This window comes from Petaurus breviceps, unplaced genomic scaffold (genome assembly GCF_028583685.1).
Source record: "Petaurus breviceps papuanus isolate PSGF00001 unplaced genomic scaffold, PetGlider_PUasm1.0 90847, whole genome shotgun sequence".
In the NCBI taxonomy this organism is placed as follows: Eukaryota; Metazoa; Chordata; class Mammalia; order Diprotodontia; family Petauridae; genus Petaurus; species Petaurus breviceps.
In genome coordinates, this window is record NW_027187360.1 from 8,452,192 (window position 1) to 8,478,157 (window position 25,966).

At 38.7% G+C, this 25,966-nt stretch overlaps 1 protein-coding gene and 1 long non-coding RNA gene across 2 annotated transcripts in view; both read left to right on the plus strand.

The window, feature by feature from the left end:
- PFDN4 (prefoldin subunit 4) overlaps positions 1-25,966 on the plus strand; it is a 371,852-nt gene that overhangs the window by 196,923 nt on the left and 148,963 nt on the right. The gene's annotated exons all lie outside the window — the stretch shown is intronic.
- The window catches only part of LOC138149433 (uncharacterized), a 75,690-nt gene that overhangs the window by 506 nt on the left and 49,218 nt on the right, over positions 1-25,966 (plus strand). The window contains exon 2 of the long non-coding RNA XR_011165325.1: positions 14,457-14,573. This is a non-coding gene — a long non-coding RNA (uncharacterized lncRNA). The remainder of the gene's footprint in view (positions 1-14,456; positions 14,574-25,966) is intronic.

Consider the following 25,966-nt stretch of genomic DNA (forward strand, 5'->3'; position numbering starts at 1 on the left):
TCTGTCTCTCTCTCCCTCCCCACCCCTTACTCTCTTTCTCCAAATGTGGAAACTAGGGGTCCAATGAAGGAAGTGGCTTGCCTAAGGTTATACAAGTAATATGTAGAGTCAGGAGTAGAACTTAAGACGTTTGATTACAAATCATCCTTCTGCGGAAAGTCTTTCACAATCTTCCTTGGGTGAAGTGCCTTCCCTCTCTTGATCATTTCAAATTTATTCTGTAGTGTATACAGCTTGTTGTTATTGTTCAGTCTTTCCAGTTGTATTTGAAAATTCATGACCCCATCTGAGGTTTTCTTGGCAAAGATACTGCAGTGATTTGCCATTTCCTTTTCCAGCTTATTTTCCAGACGAGGAAACAGACAAACAAGGCTAAGTGACTTGACCAGGGTCACAGAGGTGCAAAGTATCTGAAGGTGGATTTGAACTTGGGTCTTCTTGATCATGGGTCCAATGCTCTACCCACTGCACTACCTCCCTCTGCCTGTATATAGCTTGCTTGTACATACTTGTTTACACGTTGTCTCCCTCATTAGACTGTGAGCCCCTTGAGATAGGGCACTATTTCCCTTCTCTGTATTTTCCTGGCACATAGTAGGTACTTAATAAATATTTATTGATTGACTGAAATCCAGTACTCCTTCCACTGCATAACAGCTGCCATGTTTGCTAAGGATGATTGTGATGTCTTCAAGTGAGAGTTGTGAAATATAAAGTTTTATGAATAATATTGACATTAGACTCCCTTTCTTAAAAATGGAGAGCTTGCCTTTAAAAATGGGAAAAAAAGAATATAAAATAGTACTTTTGAGGTGAAAGTAATCTTAACCACCCATGCAAAGGTAAAAACAAATCAATCATCAACCAATCAATAATTAATATCTGCTCCTCTCTTTCAGGGAGGGGCTCAGGCTTCATAGTTCTCTTTATCACCTGTAGCCACCAAGAGGGGATGAGGCACTCAGTAAACACTGGCGAGTGGGAGATGGTATAGTATACGACAAAGAACATGAGAGTAGAAAGTGAGAAACTTGGTTCTGAGTTGTGGCTCTGCCAGTCACTGATTCTGAATTCCTGAAGAAGTTGCTTCACGTCTCTGTGCTTTGGTTTCTTCCCTTGTATCATGAGTGGTTATAATAGGATAGCATGGAAAAAAGGGGCAGGAAGGTGGTACAGTGCACAGAGCACCAGGCCTGGAGTCAGGAAGACTCATCTTCCTGAGTTCAAATCTGGCCTCAGACACTTACTAGCTGTGTGACCCTGGGAAAGTCACTTAGTCCTGTTTGCCTCAATTTCCTTATCTGTAAAATGAGCTGGAGAAGGAAATGGCCAACCAGTCCAGTATCTTCACCAAAAAAACAACAACAAACAAATAGGGTCACAAAGAGTTGGACACAACTGAAAAATGGTTGAACAGCAACAGAATGGGAAATAGCAGTAGATGAGGAATTAGGAAATGAGTGTTTGTGTTCTGGTCCTGCTACTTACTAACAGTGGCAACTTGGGCAGAACATGTCTCTTCTTCTGTAACCCCTTTGGTAAAATGAAGAGGTTGGATGTAGTGGCCTCTGAGGTCCATTTTAGCCCGAAAGTTCTACAACTATGGAATTCTAGAAGACAAACACAGCAGAGAGCCCTGTCTCCCTCCCCAAATTTCTTAGAGTACTTTCCAGGCCAGGGGTGGGGTCACATGTGGCCCTCTAGGTCCTCAAGTATGGCTCTTTGAGTCAAATCAAATGAAGTTTGGATTCAGTCAAAGGGCTGCAGTTGAGGATGTAGAGGGCCACATGTGGCCTCAAGATCACAGGTTCCCCACCTTCCCCACCCCTGCTCTAGGCTCTGAGGTCTGACTCTGTGTTCAGGGTCAATCTATGGGAGCCAGAAATGTCTACTTAGCCCCAACCGCACGGGAACATTTAGTCTTGACGTTTGTGCTATTCACATTGTGGCTCACTGAGAAATCAGCAATCAGCTGCTTTTGTCCTCACTGAGATGGCATGAAGTTTGCCCATAGCCTGGAAGTGAACAGCTAAGCCAGAAATCTGAATAAACTTCACATCTAGATAGAAGTTACCTCAGTTATGGGCTCCTCCAGGAGGAAAGTAAAACTCCTCTTAATGTCCATGAGCCACAGCAAAGAAGTCTCCTCCTGGCACCCATTAGCTTCTCTTCAATTCCTGGTGCTACAAACCCCCAGCTCTCTGCAAGGGTTCTGGCCTAGAACCTTCCCCAGGACTGCCAAAGTACAGCCATGTCTGGCTTAAAAACGAAGATGGGAGGGTATCAGTAACTACCACATACTAGCAGGAGCACAGGGCCCAACACAGAGTAGGTGCTTAATACACATTTTATCAACAGACTGAAATGCAGCATTCCTCTGCTTCGTGATGGCTGCTATGCTTGCTGAGCCCATGATGGCTGCCATGCTTGCTGAGCCCCGTTATATCATCAGATAGGAATTGTGAAATCCAAAGTTTTGCTTGTCCTGTTGGAAGGATGGGCTGTGGCTTGTAGAGAACCACACCAACGTCTGTCTCTTCCTCCTTTGGCCTCTTCCCAATGTTCCTGCTGACCGTCCTCCCATGATAAATGTACCTCAAATCAAAATATGTCATCAGTTGTTATGACCTTCATGTAGGTGGACATTTAATTCAATTGTAGGCATGAAGGAATTAGGATTATTTGATGAATAGAGTCCTAGACTTGAAGTGGAAGACCTGTGTTCAAATCTCATTTCTCATATGTACCGTGTAATTACAGATGAGAAACTTTCTCTCAGTTTCAGTGCCCACATCAATAAAATAGAGAAAATCATACCTATAATAAAGGAATAACAACAAGGTTGTGGCCAGGGCCAAATTGGATAATGTGTGGAAAACACTTTGTAGGGTGCTTTAAAAAAGCTACATAATGGGTAATAATTATATTTTATAATAAAATAGTAAGTAGTAGAATATTAATAATAATTGTTAATTTTACAAAATTCATGTCACATTTTCTTTAGCATATGTGATATAAAGAAGACAATGTATAAAATGGAGTATTCCTAGTTTACCGTCACGTAGGTTATTAGAACTCAGTAGTAATAATTGCTGAATACATTAAGCATTTTATAACCCTAATCTTAGACAACTGTGTAAATAGTCAGCAGATGGCGCTATTGCATAGGTGATGGATTTCCAGGCACTGCCGGTGATGGAAGCCCTATTGCCTTTCTGTTCCCCGCTGCAGAAAGCACTGTCCATTTTTCTCCGTCAGGATGCTAGGTTACTGGTGCCCAGAATAACCACTGTCTCAATTATCCAATGTTCTATTATTGTACTTTTCAAATGCTACAGATAGATCTCTGAAAACTATTTGCCAGGCAGTGGCAAAAATAGGATATGACTGTTGTTTGGATTCAAGATACCAGGGTCTTTTGAATAGACCAGGTGTAAGTAATCTTTAGTCTAGGGCTTGGTTCAACTTGGTTCAACTCAAACAGAGACGTTTGCTTAACTTAAGTCAATCCTTGTATACATGGACTTTTTCTTCATTCTCCCTTCTCTCTCTCTTCCCTTCATTTTCTCTCTTGCCTTTCTCTCCCCTCTCCTACCCTTCTTTTGCTACACTTCTCCTCTTCCCTTCTCTTTCCTCCCTTTATCTCTCCTCCTTCCTAATCCCCATTTCCCCCTTTCTTCCTCCTTGCATGAGACATAGCAGTCAGCCATTAATATTGTTCCTTGATTAAATCTTAGATGAAGAGTTGAAAGGGAGATCCTCTAGTCCTCTAGTCCAATGGCTTCTTTTTACAAACTAGGAAACTGAGACCTGGAGTTCAATGACTTGCCCAAGGTCACAAAAAGTCAGGATTTGAATTCAGAGCCTATTACTCTAAGTTAGGCACTCTTTCTACTGCACCAATTGAACATATTTATTGAATTCATTTGAACTGCACACAATTTGCAGCTACACCAGTGCTTTGATGGAAGATCTGGCAACTGAGTTGGGCCTTGAAAGAAAGGGAAGAAATAGGGGCAGTTAGGTGGTGCAGTGAATACAGCACTGGCCCTGGACCTGAGTTCAAATGTGACTTCAGACATGTGACATAATTACTAGCCATGTGACTTTGGGCAAGTCACTTAACCCCAATTGTCCTCCAAAAAGCAAAAAAAAAAAAAAAAGAGGGAAGAATTTCAAAAGTTTTTATGGAAAAATACTTTCTTTCATAGTATTTTTTCAAAGGCTGTCAAAATATTCTCAGTTTTATTGGTGAAGCAATAACTCTCCATTGTGAAATAAAATGTGTAACAGCTTTTCAAAGCTTCTGTGGTTGCACAGTTCACAGAAGCATTAACAGAAAAGTTGACTCTAAGCTCCTAATTTTGTTAGTATAATAGCTGGCATTTATAGAGATCTTTATGTTTTGTTAAGATTCTTTATATCCTTTAACTCATTTGGTTCTCACAATAACCCTGAGAGGCAAGGGCTATCATTACCTTCCTTTCATATAGATGAGGAAACTGAGGCCCAGAGTCAGGGTTTGATCCCAGGTCTCCCTGACTCCTATCTTACCACTATACCATGATGCCTCTCTAAGCGTTTAAGCATCTTCTTCTGTTACCTGTTATTTTTTTCCTAGTTAATGTCATTAATATTGGATGGCCTCAAAGCTGGGGAGGAAGGAAATGACTGCCCAAGCCTATTCAGAATTCTCATTGTCATGGTTAGCTTCTTATCTCACTCATAAAACTGCCACCATTTTAATCAGTGGCATTTTATGTGCATTCCAGACTACTGAGAAGTAACTAACTCTATAATTTTTGCCCAGGAGAAAAGAGAATTATTTGGGAATTTTCAATAAATATTCCTCCTAATAAATTTTGTGGTGGATGCATACTCATCACATCAAAGCCCAGAGCTAGACTATGTGACTGCTGGAATCCTTAACCAATTTGTTTACATGTTGTCTAGAGCCATGGCCACATCGGCACAGGATATTGTGCAATACCATCATCATCCTCCCTTCTGTGTGTGACTCCTTTTCTTTCACTGTATTCTGACATGCTTCCTGAATTTATACAACTCAGAAACAATATTAACCAAATGGAAGGACTTTTATATGGCAACCTCTTTGGCTCCATATCACTGTTAGAAACTGTACCCATCAAAGAAGGAATATATTTTCTGCCTCATTAACCACAAAATATTAGCTTTTGAATGAATAATGAAGCACCTACTCTGGGCTGGGAATTGTCTTAGGCACAGGAGTTACTCTTATACTCAAATAGATTTGTGATCTCATCATATTAGTTGGTACCCATCAGTGATGAAGATTGCAACCCCTCCATGGATGCCCATCCCACTATCCTGTACAACCCTCAGCCATGTCCTCCCATATGTTTTCCATGGAGGGTCCACCCAATATCCTAGGGGCCTTTCTCAATTTCTTTTGATATCCTAAGGATATTAGTAAAGCATTTGGTCTGTCCACCTGTTATCCCTTGCCTTTGGAACATGTCCCATCCATTACCTTTTTTTTTTTTTTGGCTTTTTGGAGGGCAGTTGGGGTTAAGTGACTTGAACAAAGTCACATGGCTAGTGTGCCAAGCATCTGAGGCCAGATTTGAACTCAGGTCCTCCTGACTCCAGGGCCAGAGCTCTATTCACTGCACCACCTAGTCTGCCCCTACCCATTACCTTTTTCAATTTTATTATTTTGTTAATGACATCCTTTACTTCAACAGTTTTTCAAAGTCCCCAAATTGTTATACAGTCCCCCCTGTTTGCAACTACTGTGTACCCCATCCATTGTCCTTTGGATGATTCTCATATTTAACTTTGTGGACATCATTGCTTTCTGTGTCCCACAGTCATATAACAACATTGATAAGAATATTGGTCTTAAAAACATGGGCCTTATTTTTGTAAGATGTTTGGAATCATTAAAAGACATTTTTGATTTCCTAAAAATAAACCAATCCCATTACTCTCCTCCAGTTTAATCTGAACCTAACATTTTCCATTTTTGCTGTCTCTCCCAGACTGATACACTGGTGAAGAAGCCCTGTAGGCTGTCCATTTCATTTCATTGTCATGATCTGGGCAATAAACTCCCTTTTTTTACTTGTTCTTACATATGTAGACAGTTAGACCTAATTCTTTGGGGTGATTCCAAATCTTTTCCAGATCTATTTCAGAGGTTGCATGTTATCTGCAAACAGGACTGTTGGTAAATTAGTCAGGCAATAAGCAACAAGCATTTAATAAGTACTATTTGGCCAGCACTGTGCTAATTGCTGGTGATAAAAGGAAAACAAAAATGCCTCTCCTCAAAGAACTTGCATTCTAATAGGGATGACAACATGTGAAAAATTGTATGTGTGATATAGACAGTGTAAATGGAATTTCAGAAGGAAGGCAATCGCAATGGAGAGGGGAGTATTATTGTAGGGGGAGGAGGGAGGCAGGAATGTACCAGAAAAGGCCTCCTGCAGAAAGGATTTGAGTTGAATCTTGAAGGAAGCCAGGGAAGCCAGGAAGTGGAGATAAAGAGGAAGAACATTTCAACCAACTTTGACAACTAGGAAAGAAAACCAAACAAAACAAAGTCAGATGATGGAGAACAGGTTTGAGGAATAGCAAGGACAATGTCATTGGATTGTAGAGTACACGTAGAGGAAGAACACTTAAGAAGACTTGAAGGGTAAGGAGAGGACAAGTTATGCAGAGCTTTAAAAAATAGGATATTTGACTTCACCATACATAGAGGACCCTTCTCTAACATAGACCCTTTCATGGATTTTCTCCTCTATTACCATAGACTTATGGCATCATACTAGTGAATCTAATCTTCTCATTTTATAAATGAGAAAACTGATTCCTGGAGAGATTAAGGGACTTGTTCAGGGTCACACAGAGAGTAACCATCTGAGGTGGGAGATTTGAATCTGAGTATTTCTGAAATCAAGTTCATTGCCCTATCTACTCTGTCCCTCAATAATAGCTAACACATATATAAATTTATATCTGTATCTATGTATGTAGCTCACCTTAAGGTTTTCAAACTATTTTACATGTAACCTCTGTCACTGGATTCTTACAATGTCAGATGAAGCAGGTATTATTACTATCCTCATTTGGCAGATCAGGAATACGAGGATGAGGAAGATTGAGTGACTTGCCCAGAATCACACAGCTGGTAAATATCAGAGTCACCATTTGAATTCATGCCTTTCTGACTCCATTGCCCCATCTGGCTGGCTTAGGTGTGTAGAGTGGTGAGTACAGATGCTCAATCATTTCAGTTATGTCTGACTCTTTCTGATCCCTTTTGGAGTTTTCTTGACAAAGATACTAGAATGATTTGCCATTTGCTCCTCTAGCTCATTTGACAGATGAGGCAACTGAAGTAAGCAGGGTTAAATGACTTGCCCAGGGTCACACAGCTAGTAAGTGTCTGAGGCCCTATTTGAATTCAGAACGTCTTCCTGACTCTGGGCCAGCACTCTATCCACTGCGTCACCTAGCTGCCATGACTCTCCTAATGTTTATGATCAGAAGATCATTTAGGAAGGTTATCTTAGTTTTTACACATTCCAGAGAATCTTGAATAATTTTGATGTATGGATTGAAGATGCCATTTTTTTGAAAAGTGAAGGAAGGAATTAAAAAGCATTTATTAAGGGGTGGCTAGGTGGCACAGTGAATAGAGCACCAGCCTTGGAGTCAGGAGGACCTCAGTTCAAATCTGGCCTCAAACACAACACAAAAACTAGCCTAAACCCCAATTCCCTGCCTTCCTCCCTCCAAAAAGCAAGCAAAAGCCAAAAGCATTTATTAAGTGCTTATTATGTGCCAGGCATTATGTTAAACACAGGTTAGTGGGGAGATACAAGCACAAAAAGCAAGTCATCTCCTGTCCTCAAGATGCTGACATTCTGATTAGGGAAAACACATCCAATAATGGTAGACAGAGAGGAACATTTTGTCATAGAAGTCACAGTCTACGTGAATGGAGTCATAGAACAATTTATTGATATTTCCTTTCAAGGAATGGCTGTGATTAATCTGCTCAAAAGTAGAGGTGAAAATCAGGGGTGAGATGGGTCTAAGTATAAACAAAGATTTGTGACATGAAAACTGAGGGCTAGTATTCTCATGGTGGGTCAAGCTAACCCTGATGAAAGCTAACCAATCAGAAGCAAAGGCGTCTTTGAGGCAGTGTTTTGCTGTACTAAAATAAATCCTTTTTTTATGACCCACAAAAAGCAAATACAATGGGATCTTGTATACTTTTTATCTTTCAATCAATCGTGTCATGCTAATGTATCTGCTGTTGACTCTAATTTGCCAAACCCTGACCATTCCCTACTAATACTCACTCTTTCTCTGAAGATGCCCCTAACATGTATATCAGACAAATCTCATGGAACTTTATAACAATGGGTGAGCCTATAGATCCTTGATATACTTGCTTTTTTTCAGGATTAAAAAACAACAGCAATAATAATAGCTAGCATTTCTACAGCATTTAAAGTTTTGTGAAGCTCTTTACATGTATTAGAAGATCTGAGATTTTTTTTCACGCCTTTGGCATCTTCCTTTTCAGATAACTTATGACTTGTTCTTAAAATACCTTTCAATGGTACCACCTCAAGCACCTATCCCCTCAATGTACAATTGATCTAGTCTGTTTCCTTTCCTGGTTTAATTTTTCTTTGTTGCCATTTCAATTTCCTGTATGTCTGGGATTGTGATGCTAGACTCCAAATGTGTATGTTCTTAATGTATGTAGCCCTGGGAAGGGGTTCATACAATAATGGTCTGTATTATAAACTTCTGGAGGTCTTAAGACACAGCCTAGGTTGAAAAAGGAGGGTATAAAATCTGGCTTGAAGCTTAACATAAAAAAACCCTAAGATCTTGGCAACTGGTCCCATCACTTTCTGGAAAATAGAGGGAGAAGAAATGGAAGCAGAGTCAGATTTTATATTCTGGGGCTCAAAGATCACTGCAGATGGTGACTGCAGCCATGAAATTAAAAACCACTTGCTCCTTGGAAGGAAAGCTATGGCAAATCTGGACAGCATATTAAAAAGCAGAGACATCATCTTAGTGACAAAGGTCTGTATAGTCAAAGTAATGATTTCTCCAGTAGCAATGTGAGAGTTGGACTACAAGAAAAGAAGAATGTTGCAGAATCGACTCTTTTGAATTGTGGTGCTAGAGAAGACTTTTGAGAGTCTCTTGGATAGGAAGGAGATCAAATCAGTCAATACTGAAAAAAATTAATTCAGACTGTTCACTGGAAGATCAGATACTGAAGCTGAATCTTAAATACTTTGGCTGCATAATGAGGAGACAGAACTTATTGGAAAATATCCTGATATAAGGAAATTTTGAAGGAAAAAGGGACATCAGAGGATGTGTCATGAAAGCAATGGACATGAGCTTGGGCAGTCTTCAGGTGACAATGAAGGACAGAAGGGCCTAGCGTGCTATATATAGTCCATTGGGTCATGAAGAGTCAGATATTTCTGAATGACTGAACAACCACAGAGCAGAGCAGTGGTGACACTGGGTCTCAGGGTCAACTTAAAACTGTCCTCAAAAATGTCTTCCGAATGTTTTCTTGGGAAGAGAGATGGGGAGTGGCAGAGTCAGTAGGAGGATTTAGATAATAGGATCAAAGAATATCAGAGCTGGAAGAGACCATAAAGACCATCTGGTTCAAAGGCCAGATGTTCATAGTCCAAATCCAGGTCTCCTTCTAATCTACCAGAAATACCACCTTGTATGTTTTCCATTGGAAATTAAATAATCTTTTTAATATTTTCAGAAATTAAGGAATCCAGCCATACCTGAATTCCAGTGACACTGAAAGATCACTGGTTTGGCATTAGTGGCTTGGGTTCCAATATGACTTTTGTACTAGCCATGTGACCTTAGGTAAGAACCATTGTCTCTTCTTCTGTACAAATGAGGGTCAGAGCCCCACAGGTTCAAAGGTTTAGAGCTAGAGGAGACCTCAGAGACTGCTGCTGAGTCTCACCCCATCACCTTATATATGAGGCAGCCGAGGCACAGAAAGATTGAATGAACACATAGCTAGTATCTGAGGTATCCGGGTCTTCTAGCACTCCATCCAGTGCTCCACATGACCTCTGAGGCCCTGCCAGTCATAGATGCGTGATTTTATTACGCAACAGAAATACTCATAGAATAAAACTAATTTGAAAGCAGAATCTGTGACAGTCCAGACTAGTGGGGTTCTACTTGTTCTAGGTTCTGAGTTTTAGGAATTAAAAGCACATCAGGAAAAGTGGCACTATTAAATTATATGAGTTCAAATGAAACAGAGAGGCAGAGACAAAGAAAGGGACAGGACAGAAAGACAGGGATAGGAACAGAGAGGAAAAGACAGAAAGAGAAAGGTAGAGAAAGACAGAACCCAAAATACCACAGTAGACTAATTTTTCCTAAATTCTAGGTGGGTAACAAGCTGAGGAAGAATTAATATCTGACAAGAGCTGAATTTCCCTTTGACCTTTGTTAAGCAATTGACAGTCTGTTTTCTTGCTGCACATGTAGAAGGAAAACTGTGAGTCCAATTATAGCTTTCTGACAACTGATATTTTCCAGTTTGGGGCAGAACATGGTGACACCACAGGCTACTCGGCTCATCCTGATGAGAGGTCACCAAGTACTTCTGAGCAAGCCTTCCCATGCAGGGAACTGAGGTGACTCAGGGGATGGGAGAAGGCATGCTTTGCTGGATAATTGGCCTGGATTAGTAGAGTTGGAAAATTACTCTTTGCTGACATCTATACCCAGAGGCTAGTTATAGAGACATCAAGTGTGCCCCCTCTAATTCCACTGGACTATGCACATGGAGGTAGGTAAACTAGCCTGTTTCAAAGGACTCTTGTGAAGACAAGAGCAAAAAGATTATAGAGCTCTTTACTTGCCAGGGGCCATAGAGACATTCTCTGGAGTATTGTGAAAATGTGATTTTCACTGCCCACAGATCAAGGTCTGAAAGAATATTTCTTGTATGCTCTTAAGGGTCTCTAAATAATAGGAACTATTACTAGAATCTCAGAAGTGGAAGAGGCATCTGAGGTAATTTAGTCCCATGAAGACCTGAGGCATGACTTCTATAAATTCCCTGAACAGTGATCGCCTGTTATTCAATATCTGCTTATCAGCTCTGGGGAATGCAAAACTTTCAAAAGCAGATTATGTAAATCCCCATGATGGGGGTGAAGAGAGCAGGTGGGGAGGGGAAGGAAAGGTACAACCAAATATTAAGGACCTATATGTATCAAGCACTGTCCTAAGCATTTTACAAATACTATCTCATTTGATTCTCACAATGCTGGGAGGAAGGTGCTATTACCATCCCCATTTTACAGCTGTGGAAACTGAGACAGGTAAAGGTTAAGTGACTTATCCAAGGTCACACAGCTAGTAAGTATCTGAGGCTAGATTTGAACTCATATCTTCCTGACTCCAGGCCCAGTATGCTGTCCATTGAGCCACCTAGGAGCCTATAGTGCTCAGGCTTAGGCAGTCTCTGGAAATGGTAGTCACTTTATTTCCTTCCTCCACTTGGAAAAGTGCAAACAATTCAGTCAATTTCATAGGTTCCTGGGTTGAATGTCTGATTGTTTTATGGGAGAGTTCCAGCCTGGAAAGAGAAGAGTAAATTTAAGAGAGGCTAACAGATGGCATAGTAGACTAGGAGACCAAGCCAGAAAGGTTGACCATGTCATGGAACTCATTGTGTGTCCTTAGGCATTGTGTGTCTTTGGATTTCAGTTTTCTCTTTTGAAAAATGTAGGTTGGAATAATTTCTGTGATTCTTTCCACCTCGATTATTCTATGAGTTATATGGCAGCAAGCACATTAATTTTGGAAGGCTAACTTTATTCTAAAGTGTTGGGATATTCTATTTTTCAATACAATGTTAAGTATGACCTAAAACTTCTCAGGTCACCAACTCATCTATAACCTACACAATACATAGTATACATGGCATGAGATCATAGATTTTGAGCTGGAAGGGACCTAAGAAGTAATTTAATCTAGCTTCCTTCATTGTACCAATGAGGAAACTGAGACCCACAGAGGGTAAGCCACTTGCCCAAGATAAAAGGAGTAGTAAGTGACAGAGCCACGATTTAAACTTTGTTCCAAACTCATCCCCTCTTTCCACTACACAAATCACATTCTATGTTCTTAGGTCCCTTCCTTTCACCTTTTTTTTTTAAGTAAATATTTCAGTGAACAAACTTCCATTTTTCTTTTTCTCCAACCTTCTTCTCATTGAAAAAAAAAGTCCAATACAAAAGAAAAACAAAATCTTTGTAACAAATAAGCAGACAAGCAAAATAAATCCCCATATTGGGTATGTCCAAAAAACATATTTCATTCCATATTTTGACTCCATCATCTCTATCTGTCAGAAAGTGGTCACCAGTCCTTTAGATTCATGGTTCATCATTGATTCCATTGTCTTAGGTCCATTGGCATTCTATTGGTTTATATTCTATTGTCTTTTACTGAACTGACAATCTATATTCTTTTTTCTAAGAACCCTTTCATCTCTGACATTCTGAATAGGAACAATAATAATCATAACTAAGATTAATAGAGAACATTATGATTTTAAGGGGCTTTAGTCATATGTATGTATGTATGTCTGTATATATATATATATATGTATATCTCATTTGCTTGTTCTCATTCTGTCTTTTAAGGACTCTTCTATCCCTGGCATTCAATGATTCTGCTATTCAGATCCAATAGACTGGTTAGATCTTAAGAGAGTGTTTATAAAGTTCATCTTAAATACAGTCAGAAATGGTTTGCAGTTAGTAGTGATATAATATGTTCACTTTATTTGCCATGGGTGGTTATTGTTTGATATGGATAATTACTCAGTTGTTGTCCATATTTCTTAAGTAGTTGTAATGCCAAGCAAAGCCACTTCCCAAGGTTCAAAATACCAGCATAGGTGCTCTCCATTTTATTCAGTGAAAAATTAAGAACAGTGAAAAATTAAGAAAATCAAAATATAGCATAATTCAAAATACAGCATTCACCAAGTATAATTCAATAATCTCCAAGTACTACTCCACCCCTGGACATTATAATTCATTTATTGAATTATATCAATTCAAATCAAATCTATCAAAATCAAAAGAGGGTCAATCCCAAAGACCCTCTTCTAAGTACTACTCCATCCCTAGGCTGTACATTCATTTAGTCAATCACAAAGCCCCTCTTCTCAAATTGAGATTAGTTTTCAATCATAAGTAAAGCACATTTTGTTCAATCACAGAGCACAAAAAAGTCAAAAGTTACCCACCCTTGGATCACAATTGAATCTACCCCAGAGTTACAACAAGCTTAAGCACAGCATTTAAGACCCAAAGAGAGGTCTTTTCTTCATCTTGACCCAAGGCAAGTTCTCAGCAATCTTTGTTCCTGGGGAGACAAAGCTTAGCAAGGCCACAAGATACATTGCCAGTGTCTTCATTAATTCATAGTCTGTCTGCAGAACAGTCCTAGGACCTCTGAAAACATTAGCAAAACCCTCCTCCAGGATTTCTGTAAACATACAACAAGAAAATCCTTCTTCAGGGCTTCTGAACCAACAGCAAGGTTCCAGAACCTCTGCAACAACAGCACTGTCCTTCGCCAGTGGACAGAATTCACTCTCTGTCTCCAGAACAGTCTCAGGAGCTCTGAGCCAACAGCCAGGTTCCAGGACCTGTGCAACAACAGGACTGTCTTTCACCAGTGGACAAATCTGGCAAAACAACATCAAAACAGACAGACAAACTACCAGCATAACAGCCATGTCTCCTCAGTCCTTGGCAGCTCTGGGTGGCAGCTCTCAAAAGTCCTGGGCAATTCAAAGTGGCCCTCAGCAATCCTCTCAGTCTCTCTCTGCCTCCAAGATGCTGCTTCCAAAAAGTTCTTCTGCCTCTCTCTTTGCTTGTCTCTCTCTAAATTTATGTCACCAGCTCCTCCAAGTTCAGCCCTCTCTTTTCACGTGAACAAGTCCATCCCACAAATGGGATTCGCAAACTCTGGGTTTTAACACAATCAATCCAAAAATCAAGCCAATACAGGGGGATCTTTAAATTCCATTACTATTACAGTAGTACATCATATCAGTTGAATTAATTTGTTCCTGTGCATTTGGAAGAATAGATATTTAAATTTCAAAGTGATATGAATCACAGATTAAAAATGAATGCAAAAACCCCTCAAAATATGCTGTATCTTGCATTTACTAAGAAACTATCAGGCAGTAAAGGGATGGGCAAAATTAATTCCAACATTTAGAAATGGTATGGACTGGAAAGTTTTTCAGTATCTTTTCTGATTACTTTAGTTATTTCAGCATTTCAGATAAGACAAATTACAAATAAAATAAAAATCATTTTGAAATTATTTTTCAGAGTTTAGAAATTTGGAACTTTGATGACCCTTTCAACAGTCAGAGTTTATGGTTTTTTGACCTTCCCAATTCCAATGACTTTCACTTTCTTGCTCTTTCAACCACCAACTGACACACAGTAAGTATATAATAAAAATTTGTGAATGAATGAATTAATAAATGAAATTTTCACAGTTCTTGTTAGCATGAAATGTGGCGATTGAAGATTTATATCTATTCTCTATGTCTAGTACACTGTCTGTTAAAAGACACTGTCTGTCCCTTAAGTCATCAAAACTACAGTGCTGGAGGATGTGAGAAGTTATGTCTCCCAGTTGCAACATAAAAATACACCAAAGTACTGCTAAACTATTATTCACTAATGTTTTCTTTTTTTCTTTATGTATGTGTTCCTTTGATTTTATTTTTTATTCTGAATTTTATAACCACCAAGAAAGAAAATTTCTATATAACAATGAATCAAAGAGGATTATTTTGAAACCATGATCTCTATTATGTATAGCTTACTTTCCCCCCAAAATATAATAAATTTAACATGTCACTTTTTTTTTTGCTTTTTGGAGGGCAATTGGGGTTAAGTGACTTGCCCAAGGTCACACGGCGATTTTTGTGTGTATTAAGTGTCTGATACTGTATCTGAACCCAGGTTCTCCTGACTCCAGGGCCAGTACTCTATTCATAACATGTCACTTTTGAAGCTGCCCTACTCATATACTTTTTCAGTAATGGTTTATGCCACATACTTTTCATTGTTTTAGATAACTATTATGTTCCTTTCTATTAAGAAGTAAAGTATTGTAATAGAAAACTGGACTTGGAGTCAGAAACCTTGGGCTCAAGGCTCAGCCTCTTATTAGTCATGTGGTGGGAGGGTTACTTTTTAAATATGTCCCTCTAAGCCTCAGTTCTCTTATCAGTCAATTGGGGATAATAATTCTTAGGCTCATAGATTTATAGCTAGAAGAATCCTTATTGATCATCTCTTTCATTTTACAGATGAAGAAACTGAGGCATAGATAGTCTATCCTCTTCATATTACAGAAGGAAAAACTGAGGTACAGAGAAGTTAGAGACTTTCCTAGGGAAATGTAGCTAGTGTCTGAGGTAGGATTTGAATCCAGGACTCCATGACTTTAAGTTCAGCACCTATTCACTTTACCAAGTTGGGTTATTATGGGGAGAAACCATACATTGCAGAAATGTGAGCCATTATCATGAGTGTGAAATATTCCTTTTCAATATATCATGTGTCTTGTTAGTTTCTATATTGTTATCCAGTGATTGCTATGTCTTATCTAAAGTAGAAGGATGATGAGGATTATTAATCCAGGACGCAGGCAAAAATGTCTCTCTTAAGGATTATCTAGGAAGTGCTTTTCTCTCCCCCCCCCAAAACAAACCAACAAACCACAAACCAGACAGTTATGAAGAGTCTTTATTCAAAACAACAGAATTAAATTGTGCTTTGTGATTGACATTTCTTGACAAATAATTGATCATAGGATGATGTATCTTGAGTTAGAAGGAACTGTAGAAGCCCCCTAGTCCAACACTCTTATTTCATAGTTGTGGAAACTGTGGCACAGGAAAAATAATTGACTTGTCCAAGGTCACTTAGGTAATCAATACGAGAAGTGGGATATGAACCCAAGTCTTCTGCTTCCAGAACTAGGCTACTTCCTACTGCACATAGTCAACTATCTTCTCGTTTTTTTTGTATGTTTACAACTCTGAGACTTCTTGTAAAAGAACTTTTTCTTTTTTGGTAGTTTTCTAGGGCCAAGCACACTGCTTTGCTCATAGCAGGCACTGTGGATTCAAAATAGAAATAGGAGGCATGAAGCATAGGAAGCTTGAGGAATAGTGTAAAGTGATAGATAGAGGGGCAGCTAAGTGGCACAGTGAATAGAGCACTGGCCCAGGAGTCAGAAGGACCTGAGTTCAAATCCACTTAACATAAAACTAGCTGTGTGACCCTGGGCAACTCACTTAACCCCATTTGCCTTACCTTTCCCCCTCCAAAAAGCAAAAAAAAAGTGGTAGAGGTGGGGATTTGACATCAGGAGAGCAGGGTTGGAATTCTGCTTTTGATACTTAAAATCTGTGTAACCATAGACAAGTAGTTTGTTCTCCCCAAGCCTCAGTTTCTTCATTTGTAAAATGGGCTAATCACACATCACGCTTGTTCTACCTACTTCACAGAGTTGTGGGGAAAATTCTGTAGAGATGGAAATATTATGATTCACTACAATGAGATTTGTTCTTTTCTGGACAATGTTTCCTTCTTGTCATGGGTATTGTAAAATGGAGATTGTATTTATAGATTTCAATTCAGAGTGTTATAACTTGTTTTCTGATTAAGTTTTGCTGGAGAGGTCATAAAGTGCAAGTTGGCACTTTTGTCTGGGGTTAATTATTTAATAAGACTCATGCTATGTTAGTGTAAACTCCATGAACTGTCATGGATGCCCTCTCAGCTGACTCACACACTTTAGTGAATGATTTTGAAAAATGTGACTGAGTTCAAAATAAAGGAAGTGTGGTGGAGAAAGAACTATGAAAGTGAAAGGGCCATCATCCTCTCCTTTCTTCTAAGTCATTGTATTATCCTGTGCATGCGGCCTCATCAGTAGATTAGATACAATTTATCAAGGAAAATGGAGATTCTTGATTGGGGTCACCTCTCTGACCAGCTAGGAGAAAAGTTCAGAGAGGACAAGGAGGTTGGGTTCAAGTCTTTCTGGTTAAAGTGTGACTCCTGTCAGGGTGGAAGAAGGGCAGGAAAGAATGAGGCAATGAGTACATAGTGGGTGATGAGGTCAGTGTCAACAGGGTCAGAGCTTGGGAGCCTACTTAAATGAGCCTGTTTGTGTTTTAAAATAATAAAAAAAAATTTTTTTTAAAAAGAAAAAGAAAGAACCCCATCTGTTCAGGGAACTCTGTGTTCCTATAAGTTTCTATGAGATCTGGAGTACTTTATGCTTTGAAATAACCCCTTTTAGCACCTTTATTTGTGAAATAGAACTCTCTCCTCAGAAGTGAGAGTATTTCAAAGCTTGAGACCCAGAGCAGATATACAGTCAAAGTAAATGAGATGACTAAGTAAAACTCAACAGTCAGGGTCAATTGCCAGCCTCTGTTAAAAACCTTTCTCAATCCCCCCAGCCTTTATCTCTAAGATTAACTCCCATCTTCTCTGTACCTTGTGTTTGTCTATATTGCCTTCCCCATTAGATATGTGTATATCTCCATATTTATGTACATTTTGTCTTCCCCGTTAGAAAGGGAGCTCCTTGAGGGAAGGGACAGTTTTTAAAAACTTTTTCTTTGTATTTTTAGGACATAGCACAGTGTCTTGCACAAAGCTTGCACCTAAAAAAAGCTTGTTGATTAATTAATTCTTCATCATACTATGCATGTTGATTTTTTTCAGACATCTTAGCTTCTCTGAGCCTTTACTTCCTTATTTATAAACATGGCACTATCTACCTCTCTGTGTTGTGATAAAAGAGAAAAAAAGCCCCAAATGCATGGAAGGTGTTTAGTTAAGCACAAGTAGCTATCAAAATGGGAACTGTTATATGTGGACTTTGGGGAAAGAATCAGAGGTTGTTGGATATGTTTTGGTGAAAGCCTTTTATAATCAGTTAAGACTTTCACAAAATAAAAGTGAGATTTGAGAGGTTTTCAATAAGACCTTGTTAGTCAATATGAGTTCATGGAATGATAGAATTTCAGAATTGGAAGACACTTCAGAGGACATATAAGCCAGTCCCAAAGCAGGATTTCTCTCTATTGCATCCCAACAAGGGATTGCTTAGCAGTCTTCCCAAGGCAGCCCACTTCACTTTTGGGTAACTATGAATGTTAGGAAATTTTTGTTACCTCTAACCACAAATTTGCCTCTCTGCCACGTTCACCATTGCTTCTAGTCCTGTCCTCTGGGGACTAGTAGAGCAAGTCTACTCTTTCCTCCACATGAGTCAAGAAGAAAAATGACCATGTTGTAACAAGAGAACAGAAGAAATGAAGCAGTTCAATGCCCAATTTACGGTGATTTCAACTCAGGTCCACTGAGATGGTCACAGGTAGAGCTGACTGACATAAGGATTGGGAGACAGCTAGCTGAGGTTCAGGAGGCTGGGGGGTGGGGCATAGGAGGGACAGAGGAATTGTGATGAAGGCTTATTGAAGAATGGCCTGGACTACATAGATATCCACATCTGGGAGACAGTATTGGGAACAGATCCAGAAGATAGAGTCACAGAGGCACACCTGAAGTATGCATGCCAGCTGTTCACGGCACTTGACATTTCTCCTCTCTGTAACCTTTGCATATGTCTAGAATGCACTCACCCTTCCTCTACAACTAAAAGAAAGAATCCCTAGCTTCTTTAAAAACATAGTGGAAGTTTTGTCTCATACTCAGGGGCCTTTCCTGATCTAAGTTTTTTTCCTCCTTCTCCTTTGTGAAGCCATTACTGTACATACTATTTGTATTTACTTATTTGTATTTACTTATTGTATTTACTTATTTGTATACTATTTGTGAAGCCATTACTGTACATACTATTTGTATTTACTTATCTACTATGTAAATAAAAATGCAGTAACCTCCTCTCTGTTCTCCCCCACCCCCACTCCTCTAGGGCAGGAGTCATTAGATTTTTGCCATGGTATAGCATAGTGCCTTGCTCATGCTAGACATCTTAGTAAATGTCTATTCATGGAATTGTTGTGTGAATCTGATGTGAAAGACCTCATGGGGAAGAATGACAACTATATGGGCTATTAATTTTTTTTATTAGTGAGAGGATTCAGAGGGATAAGTAAGAAGGATAGAAGAAGACTAGTAATCTAGGTAAGAGCTGACACCATATTTGAATGAGGGATTAGACTTTGGGATAGTAGAATAAAGAGATAAATCATTTAGAATGTGAATTCCAGAGGTCACTAATTAAGTCTATTCAATTTGTAGGGAATTTAGCATTGTTTTATGAACAAATGTATTTATCTAAATTTTGATCCCATAATGGAAATTGGAGAACATTGAACAAGAAAGGAAGCAAAATTTGGTAATAGAGTGAGGCAGAGTAAGGAGTCCAAACAGTATGAGACTGTTTATGTGGGAGGCAAGTGAGAGGGTTCCTAGCGATTAGGAAAAATGATGCCAGTCACAAATGAAAAGACAAATACATTGATAAATGCCCGAGTCAGTCTTTGCCATGTTTTGAAACTGATGCATTTGTGATTTCAGTGTTGTAGAAACTCCCCCCAATGGTGCATTCTACAGCCCATCTGTACTTGTTAACCTCTGTAGTTTTGTGCACTTCCTCCTATCAGTCCTCCACAGGGGATCCCATCCACATGCTGAGCACCTTCCTCTAGATTTCTTAACACATTGGTTATTTTTCGATTATATCACATGACTTGTCCACTGCCTCTTCCAGTCATACATTTCAATGGAAGTTGAGAAGCATTTTTAAAGAGCTTGCTATGTTCCAGCCAGTGTACTGAGGACTGAAAATACAAAAACAAGCAGAAAGACATAGGAGGAATATGATACATAGAAGGGAACTGAAAAGGGAAGGGAAGATTAATGTACTCCACATGGGGGAGAGGACAGGATGGTAGAGAAAATCTAGAGAGTTAAGAGTACAGCCTGGAGTGGAATGAAGACATGGTGGGCTTTGGTCTCATTAAAGTGGAGATTCTAAGAGGACCCAGCCAAGTAAAAGGGTAGAAGGTACTTTCAGTTTGAGAAGTGAGGGTGAAGTGAGCTTCCAGGATGAAGAGGTTTCTGTGGTATAGGAAAGTCCTTTGAAGATGAGTTAGGAATGTAGCCTGGAGGAGATTGGACATTTCTTTGACAATATCTTTAATGCAACTTAAATTATATATAACTTTAAATAGCTCTAAGTTTCTTCCTGGAACAAAGGTTCCAGGAAGAAACTTACCTTTTTAACACCTATCTTTATTGACAGTATGTGGCTGCCAGGCATTGCAACTGCTGAAGAAATTCAATTACAGGCATTGTAAGTGAAGTCAACAAAAAGAAGGAAAAATCAGATTCTGATCTAATATATTGGTCAATGTTAGTACCATATTGCCAAAATTAAAGGATATGTTTCTTCTTTCAAGTAATAATTATATAACCTTTTATTTTTCTTTTTAGGAGATTACCCTTTAAAAAATGCACTATGCTACCTAGGTAGCTAGGTATCTTAGTAGATACAGCATGAGACTTGAAATCAGGAAGATCTGAGTTCAAATCTTGCTTCAGATCACTTAATGTTTGCCTGTGTAAGTTTCTTTAGCTATAAAATGGGGATAATAATAATAATGCTTACATCATAGGCTTTGCAACTCTTAAAGTGCTATATAAATGCTAGGTATTATGAAGGTGATGTTGTTTTATAAAATGGGGACCTATAAAATCTATAAAATGTGGGATAATAGTGCCTACCCCACAGACTTTGCAGTCTTTAAAGTGTTATATAAATGTTAGATAGTGTTACTTTTTTGGTTATTTACATATGTATGTATGTATGTATATATCCATTATCTATCTTACTCCTCTGTCTCTGGTTCTCTGTATCTGCCTCTTTGTCTCAATGTGTGTGTATGTGCATGTGTGTGTGTGTGTGCGTGTGTGTGTGTGAGAGAGAGAGAGAGACAGAGACAGAGACAGAGAGACAGAGAGAGAGCCTCTTTCTCACTTTTATTGATGCCTGCTGCTTTTACATACTCCCTCACGTAGTTTTCCCTTATAGCAAAAAAAAAATTAATTAAACAAAATCATGTACTAAATGGCAATGAGCAAAATGGCAATGCATGGTGGGTGTGAGTCAGTGGAAATTTATTACAAAGGTAGTAGTTTTTTTTTTTTTTACCATTTGTATATAGAATTTACAGTCAAACATTCAGGATGGAAGAGATATAAGGGGGATTTAAGAGAGCTTGTCAAAATCTTTTATCTTTTTAGTTGTCTCTGGCATCATTTTTTCCTGATCACTAGAAATTCTCTCACTTGCTTCTCAAATTTGGAATCTCATACTGGGTGGGCTCCTTTTTTACTCTGCCTCATTCCAAACATTATTGCTTCTATTCTGCATTGTTCTCCAGTTTCCATTATGGTGTCATATTTTGGAAGCACGCATCTGCATATAAAAAAATTTTAGCACTTCTATTTTAAATTCTATACAAATTGAACAGACTTAATTGATGACCTCTGGAATTTATCTTCTAAATTGTCTATTCCTTTATTCACCTTTAAGAAAGTTGGAATGAGTAGGTGTAAGAGACTACTGCAAAAAGGTAGTTGTTTAAAAAAAAAAAACAACCCAAACTTCTGGAGGCTAAAATGATTCCAAGAAAAAAAGCCAAGAACATATATTTCCCTGAAAAGAAGTTTATTTCATGTGTAAATGAGTACTTGTAGGTGCAAGTGCCAGGGGGTTATATTATTTAATGACTACTTTTTGTCAGTGCAAATGTCATTTAGCAAGAGCAATTATCTTTGGCAAGCAGAAAATGAAACTATTTGAAAGTACATGGAAAGGCACCTAAAACTGTTTCTGTTGGCTCCCAGAATTGCAATCAATAGACTTAGATCAAAGGTAGCTCACCAGCAAATGCCCAGCTTATGATGAGTGCAAACCAACCTCACTGGGCTGCACATCTATACAGGGAAGGCTAGACAGAGAAATAGATAAACAAAAAGCTAATAAATAACTGTGCTTGAATTTTTGTCCCAGTTCTACTAGTTAGCTACAAGATCTTAGACAAGTTGCTTAACTACTAAGACTCAGTTTTTCCATTTGTAAAATGGAAAATTTGATTCTGACCAAGCTCATAGTGCTGTTGTGGGGATAAAATGAGATAGCCATGATATTGTTCTAATTTGCTTTTTTTAAAAACAGTCTTATTTCACATACTCTATTAGATAAAGTGAGTCACTAGCTATTTTCACAAGCTAAAATATTCCATCCTCCTCTCCTATCCTCCATACTTTTCTTCATCTCTGCCTCTCAGAATAATTATCTTCATTTAAGGCCAGGCTTGAGTATTACCTTCATTAAATCCCCCTTTGTTTTCCCAGTTGGTAGTGCCTTCTTGCTCCCAAAATTGTCTTTCATTTACTTATTCACCTGTATGCTGTATCTGCCCCAAGAGAGTATAATCTCATTGAGGACAGGGACTATTTTGTTGTTTTTGTGTCCCTAGCTCCTAGCATAGTGGTGTATGCATGGAATAAGTTACTTGTCTAAGTGAATTGAACAGTGTATATAAAGCATTTTGTCAGCTACAATGAATGAATGAATGTATATTATAATATATGATGTACAATAATATACAAGGAAATTAATTCAGGTTATTCCCTGGAAGGTCAAATGCTGAAGATGAAACTTAAAATACTTTGGCCACATAATGAGAAGATGAAACTCATTGGAAAAAATCCTGATGTTGGGAAAGGTGGAAGGCAAAAGGAAAAGGGGATGACAGAGAATGAGATGGATAGATAGTGTGATGGAAACAATGAATGTGAACTTGGACAGACTTCAAGGGATAGTAAAGGATAGAAGAGCCTGGTGTGCTATGGCCATGGGGTCACTAAGAGCTGGACATGACTGAACAAAAACAACAATTATAAGATACATTCTAAATAAACATATCATTACCACTCAATAATAACAAATTCTTATTTAATAAAAAGTCTATTAATAATATGTGATGGCTAAAAGAAGAACTTACAGACTCTAAAAGGAGTGACCAAAGCAAAGAACCATGGGTCATAGATGCTTTGGTAAGGCTGGTATGATGGAACTTTAATGCTTACATGTAGTTTGTCTATGATTAATATGTATATGAATCTTAGATGTTGTGCCATCTTTGTATGTATAGGTGCAGGAACATGAAGTATTAATTCATTTATTCATATCATCAAGGAGTGAAATGTTATTTTTTTGCAGTGTGAATTATTTAGGTAACTAAAACTTATTCCTTTAAGTATCAACATTATTTTTTTAAAAGCTATTTTTGATGGAAATCTTTTTGGAATCAACAATCAATTAATCCACAAGGATTTATTAAGAATCTATGATGTGGGGCAGCTAGGGGGCATAGTGGATAGAACACTGACCCTGGAATCAAGAGATCCTGAGTTCAAATATTATCTCAGACACTTGGCACTTACTAGCTGTGTGGACCTGGGCAAGTCACTTAACACCAATTGCCTCACACACACAAAAATCTACCACGTTTCAGACACTACACTATACTAGGTGCTGGAGACCAAAAGACAAATCCATGACCTCAGGAAGCTTACATTCTTTTGGGGGAGACAACATATGTTCATACAAGTATAGGGAGGAGACACTTGCAGCTATGGTGCAAGAGAAGCAGAAAGGTTTTGCGATGTTTGAACTGAACTTTGAAGATAATTTAGAAATTTTAAGAGATAGAGATGAGCGACTGTATATCAGACATAGAAGGTAGTTTGTGCAAAGGCATGCAGGTGAGATATGGAATTTCATGTGTGAAGAATAGCAAGATGAGTTTGAATGGATTGTGGAGTACTGATGGGGAATAACATATAACACACCTGGAAAGATAATTTGGAGCCAGGTTGTGAAGGACTTCCAATGTCAAAGAAAGGAGTTTTTGTTTGATCCTGGAGGAAATAGGGAGCCAGTGGAATCTGAACAGGGGAATAGCATGGTCAAACTTGTGCTTTAGGAAGATCACTTTGGTCTGCATTGAGATGGGCTTGGGGAGGGGAGAGTCTGAGAATGGGAAATCAATGAAGAAATTAGTTCTATAGTATCTGCAAGAGGTGATAAGGGCCTGAAATGGGATGGTGGCCATGAACACAAAGTGGTGGAGATAGATTTGACAAGACTTAGTGACTGACATTGTGTGGAATAAAGTAAAGTGAGGAAATGAGGGTGACAACCAGGTGGTGAATCTGAATGACAGAAAAGACATTGTTCCCTTGAGAAAAACTGGGAAAGTTAAAGGAGGAATGGGTGCTCTAGGGGAAAAGATCTTGAGTTCAACTTTAGATATATTGAGTTCAAAATGTCTCAAGGATTTAATTGCTACCTCCCATCAAGGCTAACCTCAAGTTCAACCTCCTGCCTAAGGCCCCTCCTGATGTCTCCAGTTATAAGTCCCTTCCTCTCCCTCACATATCTTTGTGTTTAATTTTTACATATTTTATATTTATTCATGTATATACACGCTGTTTTCCCTCAGTAATAAGTAAGCTCCTTTAATAGAGGGATTTTTATGTTTTTCTTTTTTGTCTTTTAATCCTCAATGCCTAGAACAATTCTTTGTACATAAGAAGATATGAATAAATGCTTGTTGAATTGAAAAAGGAAAATGCCTCGAGGACACCTATGTCAAAATATCCAGTAGAAAGTTGGTGATTTAGGACTTGAATTAAGGAGAGAGACAAGAGTTAGCTATAGAGATCTGGGACTCCTCAGTTTAGAGACTGAACTCATGAGATATTGATAATAATAATAAATATAACTAGCATTCTTATAGAGTTTTGAGGTTTACAGAGGGCTTTACAGATATTATTTCATTTTATTTTCACAATCACCCTGAGAAGTAGATACTATTATTAATCCTACTGTATAGAAGAGGAACCTGAGTCTGAGAGAAGATAGATGTAATAGTAATGGAATGTGAAGATCCCCTTGTATCGGTAAGCTAACAGGTACTTAGCACTTAGTTTCAAGTTCATAATTGTGTCAAGTATTAAGAACCAGAACTTATGAATCCTACAGTGGGATGAACTTACTGAAGTAACAGGAAGTGGCAGGACAGGGGGGAGCTAATACCTTATATAAGGAAAAGCCCAAGCTGAGAGAGACCAGAACTTCTGGGAGTGAGCATCATGGAGGCAGAGCAGCTACTGCTGGAGAGAGAGAACTGCTGGGAAGAATTGCTAAGAGAGAAAGAGAAGTGCCAGGATCCTGAGAACTTCTGAGAACTGCTATGAATTGAGAACAGAATGAGAAAAGAACTTGTGGTGTCAGAACTGCTCCTAAGAACTTCTGAGAACTGAATTGAGAACTTCTGAGAAATGAGAAGAGAGAAGAACTGGGAGGAAGCATAGCTGTGGTGTTGGTACTTTGTCTGTTTTGATGTTAGTTTGGAAGGTTTGTCTGCTGTTAGAGGACAATACTGTTGGTACAGAAGCCCTGGGACCTTGCTGCTGGTTCAGAAGCCCTAAAAGAGGGATTTTCTTGTTTTATGTTTACAGAAATCCTGGAGGAGGGTCTTGATGATTTCAGAGGTCCTGGGACTATACAGATTCATTGAGTTCTCAGACCTTGTTGGTGTGTCTGAGTTGATTTCATAAGCAGAAAGTGAATTGATGAGGATTCCAGCAATGTTCGTGAATGTTATTGTGGTTTTGTTAAGCTTTGTCTTCCCAGGAACAGAAACTGTGAAGGACTTGAGGTGGACCAGACACTGTGAACTTCACTGTGGAAT